Raw genomic sequence first — 11307 nt, forward strand, 5'->3', positions numbered from 1 at the left:
TGAATGCTGAAAGGTATCCTTTAAGAAGAGGAAGAAGAAGAAAAAGGTAAAGATACAAATTATGAACACAAATACATATCTATCAACAAGTGAATCTAAAAATCAAGTGAATAAATAATCTGATGAACAGTATGAACTGGTGATTGTAATAGAATCAGGGGCATAGAAAGGGAATGGACTGACTATTCTTGGGGGGGAAAGGGGTGTGGGGGGAGTGGGAAGAGATTGGACAATAATCGTGCACCTATGGATTAGGACAGTGGGTGGGGAGTGAGGGCGGAGGGTGGGAGTGGGAACTGGGTGGAGAGGAGTTATGGTGGGAAAAAAGAGGAACCAATGTAATAATCTGAACAATAAAGATTTAATTAAAAAAAAAGAATCGAAACTGAAACCTTTTGGTGTATGGGAAGATGCTCCTACCACTGAGCAACACTGGCCAGGGTTATAAACCTACTTTTGCCCACCCCTGTATATATCCAATTATAATATGAAAAAAAGTCTAAGACTGTGCTAAGGGAAGAGAAGTCTTTCAATTGGTCCTATTGTATTTAATGAACCTGTTTAACTAAGATTTGGTAATTGGATTATTGATGTATGACAGCAATATTAATTCACCCGAATTTGAATATGTGTGAGATAGTATATGCTTTTTATTCTAGTCAGGGGCATAATAGAAATACATTTTTAAAATTAATTTTATATTCATATGAAATGTTCCCATTTTAATGGAGACTGTATTGTTCTTCAGGGAGAAATCAGCATTTTTATGTGAAATTGGGTATGTATTGCTTAATCAAGGCTTTTTCAATTTAATTTACTCACAATACGTTTCATGAGTGCTAACTTTCCTGAGACCCTTTGTGTCATTATAGCTAAATAATTTTTGGTGCAGTTATAGCTAATTATCAAAGAAAACCTAATGAGGCTTCTCATAATATAGTAGTATAACTACTTCTGTTAAGTAACTTAATTCTTATTGGTATGGAATTTTCAGGAAATGTTGCAAAATATGTAACATGTTTTAAAATATAAAAAGTATATATCTGTTTGACAGGGTAAACCCAAAATTGTATTTGACCTCCTTTTTTGAACTTTAATATTCACTATGTACATTTCCTCATGTTAAGTATGTAATGGGAAAATTATAAGATCAGTCTTGTTACTCTGTTACTTTTAAGCAATTGTGCGTTCTGAATGTATATCATATATTAAATTTTACTACTAAATAATGAAGATAACTATATAAAAACTAGAGGCCCAGTACATGGAATTTGTGCAGTTGGTGAAGGAGGCCCTCAGCCCGGCTTGTGCCCTCTCGCAGTCCGGGAGCCCTCAGAGGATGTCTGACTGATGGTGTAAGCCCGCTCCCCTTGGAGAGTGGGCATAAGCTGGCAGTCGGACATGGTTAGAACTGCTGCGGAGGCAGGAGAGGCTCCCGCCACTGCCGCTACACTCACCAGCTGTGAGCCTGGCTCAGGGCTTCTGACTGAGTGGCGCTCCCTCAGTGGGAGCACACTGACCACCAGGGGGCAGCTCTTGCATTGAACATCTGCCCCTGGTGGTCAGTATGTGTCATAGCGACCAGTCATTCTGCCGTTTGGTCAATTTGCATATTAGCCTTTTATTATATAGGATGTATCAGGATATCTAGAATGTTTTTGTAGAATACTACTAAATAACCAAGGTACTATATAAAGATGTATCAGGATATCTAGAATGCTTTTGCCACTGCACATTAACATATGCTTTTTAAAAAATGTACTTGGATAGTAGTATTTCCTTTTTTAATAAAAGTTCTCATAGATTTTCTTGCATAGATAAAAAGTTAAGGTTGAATGAAACATGTGACTACATGGAAATCAAATTATAGAGAAGACATACTAGACAACTACTATTAATAATAACAGAAATGTATTTAGATGTCCTATGTGTATATGGCATAGTTAAATCTAATGACGTGGGTAGTATTGCTTTTACTATATTTTTCAATAAAAAAACTGAGACTTAGAATGAAGTAATCTGCCTAAATTCACAGGGATTGAGAGTTTGGCAGTGTTCTATGTTGAACTGTGTCCCCTAAATTCATATATTAAAGTGCTAACCTCTAGTGCCTTACAATGTGACCTTGTTTGGAAATAGGGTCACTGAAGATGTAATTAGTTACGATGGATTTGTACTGTAGTAGGATGAATTCCTACTCCAATAGAACTGATGCCTGTAGAAAAAGGAGACATTTGGAGACACATAAACAAGGAGAATAGTATGTGAAGATGCTTCCACAAGATGAGGAGTGCCCAGTATTGCCAGCAACCACCAGAGTTAGGAGAGAGGGATGGAGCAGATGCTCTATCATAGCCTTCAGAAGAAACCAATTATGTCCTTGATTTTGGCCTCCTGAATGGTGGGAAAATATATTTCTACTGTTTAAACCACCCAGTCTGTGATACTTCATTATGGCAGACCAAGAAAACTGGCATTAAGATGATACAAGATGTATTGATGCTAGGAAATTAGGACATTTACTGCTTCTTTCACAGATTATGCCAACTTCTGATAGCTAAGCGCCTCCCCCCCCTTCCCAATTCAACCCCTATTCTAAAAGAGGAAGTTCAGTTCAGTAAATATGAGAGTCTAATCATTGGTTAAAAGGCCCCTGGTTGGTCTGAAAATGGCATTCATCCAGAGGAAATATATAAATTTTATGTAAATGAGAAACAAACTTAATTTTGAATTTAAGATATTATTTATAATATATGTTTCATGTTTTACTTTAACACTTGAAGTATTTTCCCTTGATACACTAAACCTCTGAAATCTTCTTTGAAACACTGACAGAATCGATTGACTAGAAAATAGAACTCATATCTAAAGCAGATATTAGTCATTTAGGGTAAATATGGGAAGTGTTACATGAATGGTTAACTACTGCTAAAATGCAAAAAAAACAAAACAAAACAAAAAAACACCCTTTATTAAGCTTTGTATGGCAAAAAAAAAAAAAGAGCCAATCATCTTATCACATTGAAATTTAAAATGTATTACAAATTTATAAAGAGCTCCTGAGATTGGCTACTAAAAATGTTAATAATCACCCTAACTGGTGTGGCTCAGTTGGTTGGAGCATCATCCTGTGCACTGAATGGTGGCAAGTTGAATTCCCAAACAGGGCACATACCCAGTTTGAGGGTTCCATCTCCAGTTGGGGCACATACAGGAAGCACCCAATTAATGTTTCTCTTTCGCATTTATGTTTCTCTCTTTTTCTCTCTCCCTTTTCCTTCCCCTATCTCTCTTTACTAGTATAGTATATATACTAGAGGTCCAGTGTATGAATTTCTTGCACCGGTAGGGTCCCTAGGCCTAGCTGGTGATCAGGGCCAATCGGGGCCTTCCAGCTGCCGGCCGGCCAGGGCCTTCCTTCATTCCACGCTGCCCCCTTGTGGTCAGCACATGTCATAGTGAGCGATTCAGCTCCCGGTATCCCAGTCTCCTGATTTCCCAGTCGAACTCCTGAGGGGACACTTTGTATTATATATATATATACTAGAAGGCCCGTGCACAAAAATTTGTGCACTGGCAGGGAAGGGGGTTCCCTCAGCCCAACCTGTGCCCTCTCACGGATCACGCTGCCACTCGCCCTGCCCGCCCTGCCCGCCCCACCCACTCCGCCTAAGACACCTCAGGCCCGGATCCCGGGCTGGGGCGAGCAGCTGCTCAGATCCTGCTGCCGCCCACCCCTCCCACCCCGCCCAAGACAGGGCAGGCCAGGATCTCGCCTTGGGCGGCGCAGCGGGATCTGCCTGCAGTATGCAAATTAGCCGCCATATTTGTTGGCGGTTAATTTGAATATCTCGCTGATTAGCCAATGGGAGGCTTAGCAGAGGTACGGTTAATTTCAATCTTTGTCTATTATTAGATAGGATATATATTAGAGGCCTGGTGCATGAAAATTGGTAAATTTGTGCAATGTGGGGGGCAGAGGGTCCCTCAGCTCGGTCTGCGCCCTCTCACAGTCCAGGAGTCCTCAGGGGATGTCCTACTGATGGCCTCCCATAGAGGGAGGCCAGCTGCTGTCTGGCCTCCCTCTGCAGGAGGCAACCGGACAGGGAATCTGGGGATGGCACCGCTCCCATCACCCCTCTGTGGAAGGTGACAGGACGGGCCGATCAGGGGACAGTGCTGGCACCCCCCCTCTGCCACCTCTGGTCACCGCCCCCCCCATCGCCATTCCCTCCCTCTGCCCGCTGGCACGTCCCTTGGCTGACCTGGCACAGCCTGCTCACCGGCCCCACCTCTGCCAACTGGTCGTTCCACCATTCAGTCAATTTACATATTACCCTATTATTATATGAGATATATATTTAAATTGATTTCAGAGAGGAAAGGAGAGGAAGAGAGAGATAGAAACATCAATGATGAGAGAGAATCATTGATAGGCTGCCTCCTGAACACCTCACACTGGGGATTGAGCCCACAACCCAGGCATATGCCCTGACTGGAATGGAACCCTGACCTCCTGGGTTCATCGGTTGACATTCAACCACTGAGCCATGCCAGCGGGGCTTCCCTATCTCTTAAATAAATAAACACATATCCTCAGTTGAGGATTAACAAAAAACAATGTTAATGGTGTTAATTGTGGAGGATTTACATCATTATGTTCTATAGTATGGCTTGGGTGAGGAAGATTTCAGAAGCAGGTTCCAGGTAATGTTAAGTCTCTTTCTTTCCGATTTATAGCATCACAAGCACTAAGTCAACAGTGACAGATCATGGCACTCTATGAGCAGTCAGAAACTTAATTCCTCCTCATGTAAGTCACCTGGTTAAACATCTCAATGTTTTGCCATTAATATGATTTGGAGCCTGTTAAGACTAGTGGATTACATTTTTTGCAAAATGTTGATTTTAAGAAACTTTTCAATGTAATTGTTTCTGAACTGAAAACATAATCTACCAATTGCAATAATGCAATCATTTATACACTATTTAGAAAAAAAGTTTCTAGGATAACTATTAGAAGTTTATGTCTGCTAATGGCTTAAATCGTTTAAATGTTCTGGGTCATTTTAATAATTTGATTACTAATCACTAAAAGTCTCTCTATCTCCTTATAGGTAACTCTTTTGAAAGCTAGTTAAGCCGCTCTGAGATTTTCATTGCCTTTTCACAGAATTTTGGCACTGTGGATAGAAACCTGCAATGGATCAAACTATTTGGGTTCAACTGAAATGCATCCCTGAATTGAGAATCTTACAAATTTTAATTTTTTAGTTTTCTGTATTTATCAGGATGAACAGAATTGCTTCCTGAAATCTATACATATAAAGAGGTAATACGATAATTGTCCATTACGGTGACCCAGTAACGACCAATTTGCATATTGACAGACCAGCAGGAGGGTGCGCACGCAGCAGGGGGCAGGTGGCCGGAGCCAAGTTCCCAGGGTTTTGAGGAGAGTGCCTGACACTAGCCTGGACTGCAAAGAAGGAAGAGGAAGTGGCCACGGGGAGCTCTTCCAATCCCCCTGCATGGAAACCCTACCCCAGCCCCTGCACCCCCGGGGGGAAGGATGGACACCCTACCCCAGCCCCTGCACCCCCGGGGGGACGGGGAGGCTGACCAGATGGGGAGAAGACCCAGACTCAGGGATAGCTGCAGCCCACACCTCCGACTTCCTATCTCTTGCCCTCCAGTGGAAGCATGCTGAACCTCGCTGGGGGCACGGCTAAACCCACCCTCTTAGCTCACCTGGCTCTGCCCTGGCCTGGCCCCCACCCCACTCAAGGAGATTGGAGCCCCGCCCTGAGTAGGTACAGCTGCAAAACAGTCACATACAATTTAAAGAATGGCGCCAAGTGGGTAGGTTTGACAGTTACTCCCCATTCTGCCTCGCCGCCCCCTCCTAGCACCCTCCTAATGCCCCGCCCCCCACCAGTGCCTCCAAGGACAACCACCACTACAGGGATGCTGGCCAGAGCCCACCCCTCCGAGGCCTGCAGAACCCTCTGCAAAGCTTCCATAGCTACAGTCCCAGGAAACAATCATGCCCTCCTCCCCTAATCAGCACCTGCTACCTGTAAGGGTACCTGTGAGCTTAAAAATAACAATCCCTTCCCATTTAGACATCACGTACTTGATGAAACATTTCTAGGTTTATTAGCTCAGAACCTCCTCATGACAACCCAGTGAGGTAGGCGGAGAAGAGATTACAATTCTCATGGTATATGAGTATGTATTCAGAAATGAAGCTCAGAGAGGAAAAGTGTCAAGCCCAGTGGTTCCCAAGGTGCAGCACATGCTCCACAGGGGGGCAATTTGATGTTAAGTGGGGGCAATTCCAGAATGAGTTAACAGTGAATTTTTTGCATTTCTTATGCTTCTAGGGGGCTTCATCTACAGCGTATCCTACATAATAAAGGGCTCATATGCAAATGACCGAATGGTGGAATGACTGGTCACTATGATGCCTGCTGACCACTAGGGGGCAGACACTCAATGCAGGAGCTGCCCCCTGGTGGTCAGTGTGCTCCCACAGTGGGACTGCTGCTCAGCCAAAAGCCGGGCTCACAGCTGGTGAGCACAGAGGCAGTGGTGGGAGCTTCTCTCGCCTCCATGACAATGCTAAGGATGTCCACCTGTTGGCTTAGGCCCACTAAGCTGTCAGTCGGACATCCCCCCAGGGCTCCCGGACTGCGAGAGGGTGCAGGCCAGGCTGAGGGATTTCCCCCAGTGCACGAATTTCGTGCACCTGGCCTCTAGTATAATATAATTATCTCAAATGGTTTAAAATTGTGATACACATATCCTCTCCTTTATGTGCTAACTACTTGAACCCACTTGAGATTCACTAAATATTTGTCAGGTAAATAATTTGTTTTAGGTTTTCTTTAGAAATGGGCATCAAGATGAACTTAAATTCACAGGGGAAAAGTTCTGTATCAACATTGACACTTGCTCAAGTAGTAACACATGCTGACAACTTTCAGGAATTTCTGTAAAAATGTAATGAGGGTGAGGCAGGAAGGAAAGAACTTTCTACAAAAAAAATGCCTCAAGTGTTGAGGGTAAAATTGGGTCCAGGGTTGGTCATCTTTGAGTTTCATGTCCACCTCAGAGAAGAGTTCAAGCCAATAATTGCTATTCCAACACAGGGATCTCACTGTAACACTTTGGAAGGAACATCATGTCAACAAGAAGTAGAGTTGTGGCTGTACCTGTCTCATAAAGGGGGCAATTAAATCTGGCAAAGGATGTGGCTTTGGGTTACATCTGATTGCCATATCATATGTGACAAATAATCTTCTTTTATAATTACAGCATCCCTGGAAAGTTCGAGTAGAGAGCCACTAACTCTTTGAGATAATTTCATTTCCCATGAAGTATGTAACACAGATCTTCCTACACATGAGTAGCAATTTGAAAAATAGACCAAACATTTGGAAAGACACTACAGTCCCAAGGAACAGGGTTTATATAATAAATAAGAGGAAGTATTTCAAATAAATAATGACACTACCAGAAATAAGCAAAAAACACAAGGAAATCAATATAATAATTACATTGTTTGAAACAAAACAAGCAACAGAAAAGACAATTTTGAAAGGCAAGTATCATTTTCAATCTAAGTAATTGTAATGGAGACAATGAACTAGATTTTTGACAACTGTCAAAATTTGAAGTGGTAAAGTAACAGCCAAAGTGAAGTAATTCTCTCAGAAATTATAAGAAAAAGAATAACCATTTTAATTTATTAGAGAAAAGTTAAGAAATATGAAGTACAACCTAGGAAGATCATTATAAGAATTCTACAAATCTCAGAAACAGCTAAGAGGGAGAATAAAAGAGAAAAATATTTAAATAATGCTAGTAATAATAATTCAGAAAAAAAATCTTCTGGGCTGACCACATCTCACATTTCCATATTTTCTGGGCTTGTACAATATTCAACATAATAGAGATGAAGACCTAGCCATATCCTGGAAAAAGTCTTAAATTTAAAGGGACAAAACTTTTATATGTGATTAAGAAGAAAAATCAGGATGCAAAAAATAGAAGAAATTTAAGTTGGCCTAGGGCTTATCCTCTTTAACATTAAGTGATATTGAAAGCTGTCTTTATTATTCTGTGAAAAAGCATTACGCATTGAGATTTTTTATACTTAAAAATATAAAAAATATATTTTATATATATTTAAAATGTGCTCGCCAGCTGTGAGCCCGGCTTTTGTCATAAATTTGTAAATGTGACAGAAAGGCAAACTTTTACATGCACAAGGGTACATCCTGTCACAAAATAATTGCTTACAAAGTGAAAATTGAACAAAATATAGAACACTAAATGAGAAAATTACTATTTATAAAAATAATTATGATAACTAGTGGACACTGTAAAATATATACAATCAAAATAAACAATGCACCTGTCAGAATAATTGTTGGCTTTGAAGGTGTGTGATATAAACAATCATTTAATAATAATTGCAGCCAAATGTGAGAATACATATAGCAATGTAATGAAGAGTGGGTAGTGACGGAAGGCTCTGCATAAATATGGAGGAGTTAAACCTAAGTATTTACCACAGCTATCTATAAAAATTTCACAAAGTAAAAGTAAATATTTATTTAAAGGTCTAATCAAAAATAAATAAATAAGAGAGTAAATATCAAAAACAAAATTTGGTAAAATATAGATGAAATGGTTGAATGGCAACTTACTGAGCAATCAATAGAAAGATGAGATTTCATCCACCAGAAAGAAGCGCAGAATCAGACTGAATCATGTTGCAAATCCTGGAATTATTAGAAAATGAATATACCTTTGAAAGTGAAGGTTGAAAGTTTTTTCTATGAAGCAGTTAGAACTCCAAATGTCTAACCTCACTCTATGTAATTAACAAAATGGTAACAAGAGTTTGTCCTCTGAGATGGATGAACCTGAAGGAGAGACTGAATTTGAGAACACCAGATGAACAAGTGTGGGCAGTATCATTTATCAGACAGGTAAATAAAAGAGACTTAATATTGAAAGCTGAAATCTTTGGGACTGCTTCTAATATGTGGCTGGCTCTGGGAACACTACCAGCTGGGCATACTCTAGATATAAAATCTGTAAAAAAAGAGAAAGACAAAAAAAATAATAATAAGCATTGGAATTTCCCTTGTTAAATGGCTTAAGCCAATAATTTTGTAGAGTAGCCTACCATTTGAAAGCTCTGTCAATGTATACAATACTTTCTAGTATGTCAGTCTTTGATACTAAGCCTGCTTGGAGTTCTCTGAGCTTCTTGGTTTCCATAGTTTTATTTCTTTCATTATTTTTAGAAATTCTTTAGCATTATTTCTTCAAATATTTCTTCTGCTCTGTTCTCTCTCCCTTCTTCTTTTAGGATTCAAATTAAAGAGATGTTAAAGCTTGCAATATCTTCTTATAGACCTTGGATGCTTCAGTCTTTATTTTAAATTACTTAACTCTTTTATCATTGTGTTTTAACATGGTACTTTCTATGGACTTATCTTTAAATATCTTGTGTTGGTTCCCCATGTTGCAATTTTCACAGTGTTATCTGATAGGAGCCAGACATTTACCTGCACAGTGATGTGCACTACAGGTAAAAAATATATACTTTATTATTAAATTTTAGGGGGTGAAATTGGTTCATAAGACTATACAGGTTTCAAGTGTACAACTCAACAAAACATCTGCACACTGCATCGTGTACCCATAGCCCCAAGCAAAGTCTCTTCATCTCCATTCTCCCCCGCCCCCTTTGCCCACTTCCACTATCCCCAACTCCCTTTCCCTCTGGCTATCACCATACTGTTGTGTGTCATATATATATATATATATATATATATATATATATATATATATATATACACACACACTAGAGGCCTGGTGCATGAAATTCGTGCATGGGGTGTGTGTGTCCCTCAGCCCAGCCTGAACCCTCTCCAATCTGGAACTCCTCTCACAATCCAGTACTGCTGCCTCCCAACCTCTTGCCTGACTGCCTGCCTGATTGCCCCTAACCGCTTCTGCCTGCCAGCCTGATCACCCCATAACCACTCCCCTGGAAACCTGTTTGCTGCCTAACTGCTCCCCTGCCAGCCAAGTGCTGCCTAACTGTTCCCCTGCCAGCCAAGTGCCTCTAACTGCCCTACCCTGCTGGCCTTGTCACCTGTAACTGCCTTCCCCTGCAGGCCTAGTCACCCCCAACTGCCTTCCCCTGCAGGCCTGGTTGCCCCCAACTGCCCTCCCTTTTAGGCCTGGTCCCTTCCAACTGCCCTTCCCTGCCAGCCATCTTGTGGTGACCATCTTGTGTCCACATGGGGGCAGCCATCTTTGACCACTTGGGGGCGCCCATCTTGTGTGTTGGAGTTATGGTCAATTTGCATATTACCTCTTTATTAGATAGGATATATATATATATATATATATATATATATATATATATATGTATATATATATATAAATTTTTGCTTAATCCCTTCACCTTCTTTCATTCAGCCCCCCCAAAACCCTCCCCTCTTGATAGCTGTCATTCTGTTCCATGTGTCCATGTCTCTGTTTCTATTTTGTTTGCCAGTTTATTTCAATCTTTAGATTCCACATATACATGAGATCTTATTTCACTTAGCATAATAATCTCCAGGTCCATCCATGATGTTGCAAATTGTAAGATTCACATTTATTTTTTACCTCTGAGTAGTATTCCATTGTGTATATATACCACAGCTGTTTTATTCACTCATCTACTTGGGCTGTTTCCAGATCTTGGCTATTATAAGTATGTAATGATGCAATGAACTTATTCAATTGCATATATGTCTTTTGCAGGTAAGACATTTTGAAATTAGATAATGTTAAGCTTTTAAGAAGATGACCAAATTATGAGTACATGTTGGTATTATAAGATAATAAATTTCCAGACAAAAAATATATTTCTTCATCATTTTAAAAAGAAAAATAGTTGCATGTATTATAGAAGAAGAGCAGTAAAAGAATTCTGGATATTATTCTAGTAAAAAAATAAAATGTGTATAAACATTTTAAGTTATTAGAAAAGATACAATCTCTAAAAATATAGTTCTTATAGAAAAATATAGAAATAAGAGGGAAAGTATGATAGTAGTTCAAACAAAGCAATATGGCAGACTGGTTGGCATAAGACCAAGAATCATATTTACCAAGGAATCATTAAGCTCAGCTTCTAAAATAACATTTAGGATAGTGAGAAATATTGACCATTGCTTCTAAATTTATTTTCAACTATTCTTTTAAAATAAACAAGAAATAATTCTAATT

The sequence above is a fragment of the Myotis lucifugus genome, unplaced genomic scaffold (genome assembly GCF_000147115.1).
Source record: "Myotis lucifugus unplaced genomic scaffold, Myoluc2.0 scaffold_107, whole genome shotgun sequence".
Lineage (NCBI taxonomy): Eukaryota > Metazoa > Chordata > Mammalia > Chiroptera > Vespertilionidae > Myotis > Myotis lucifugus.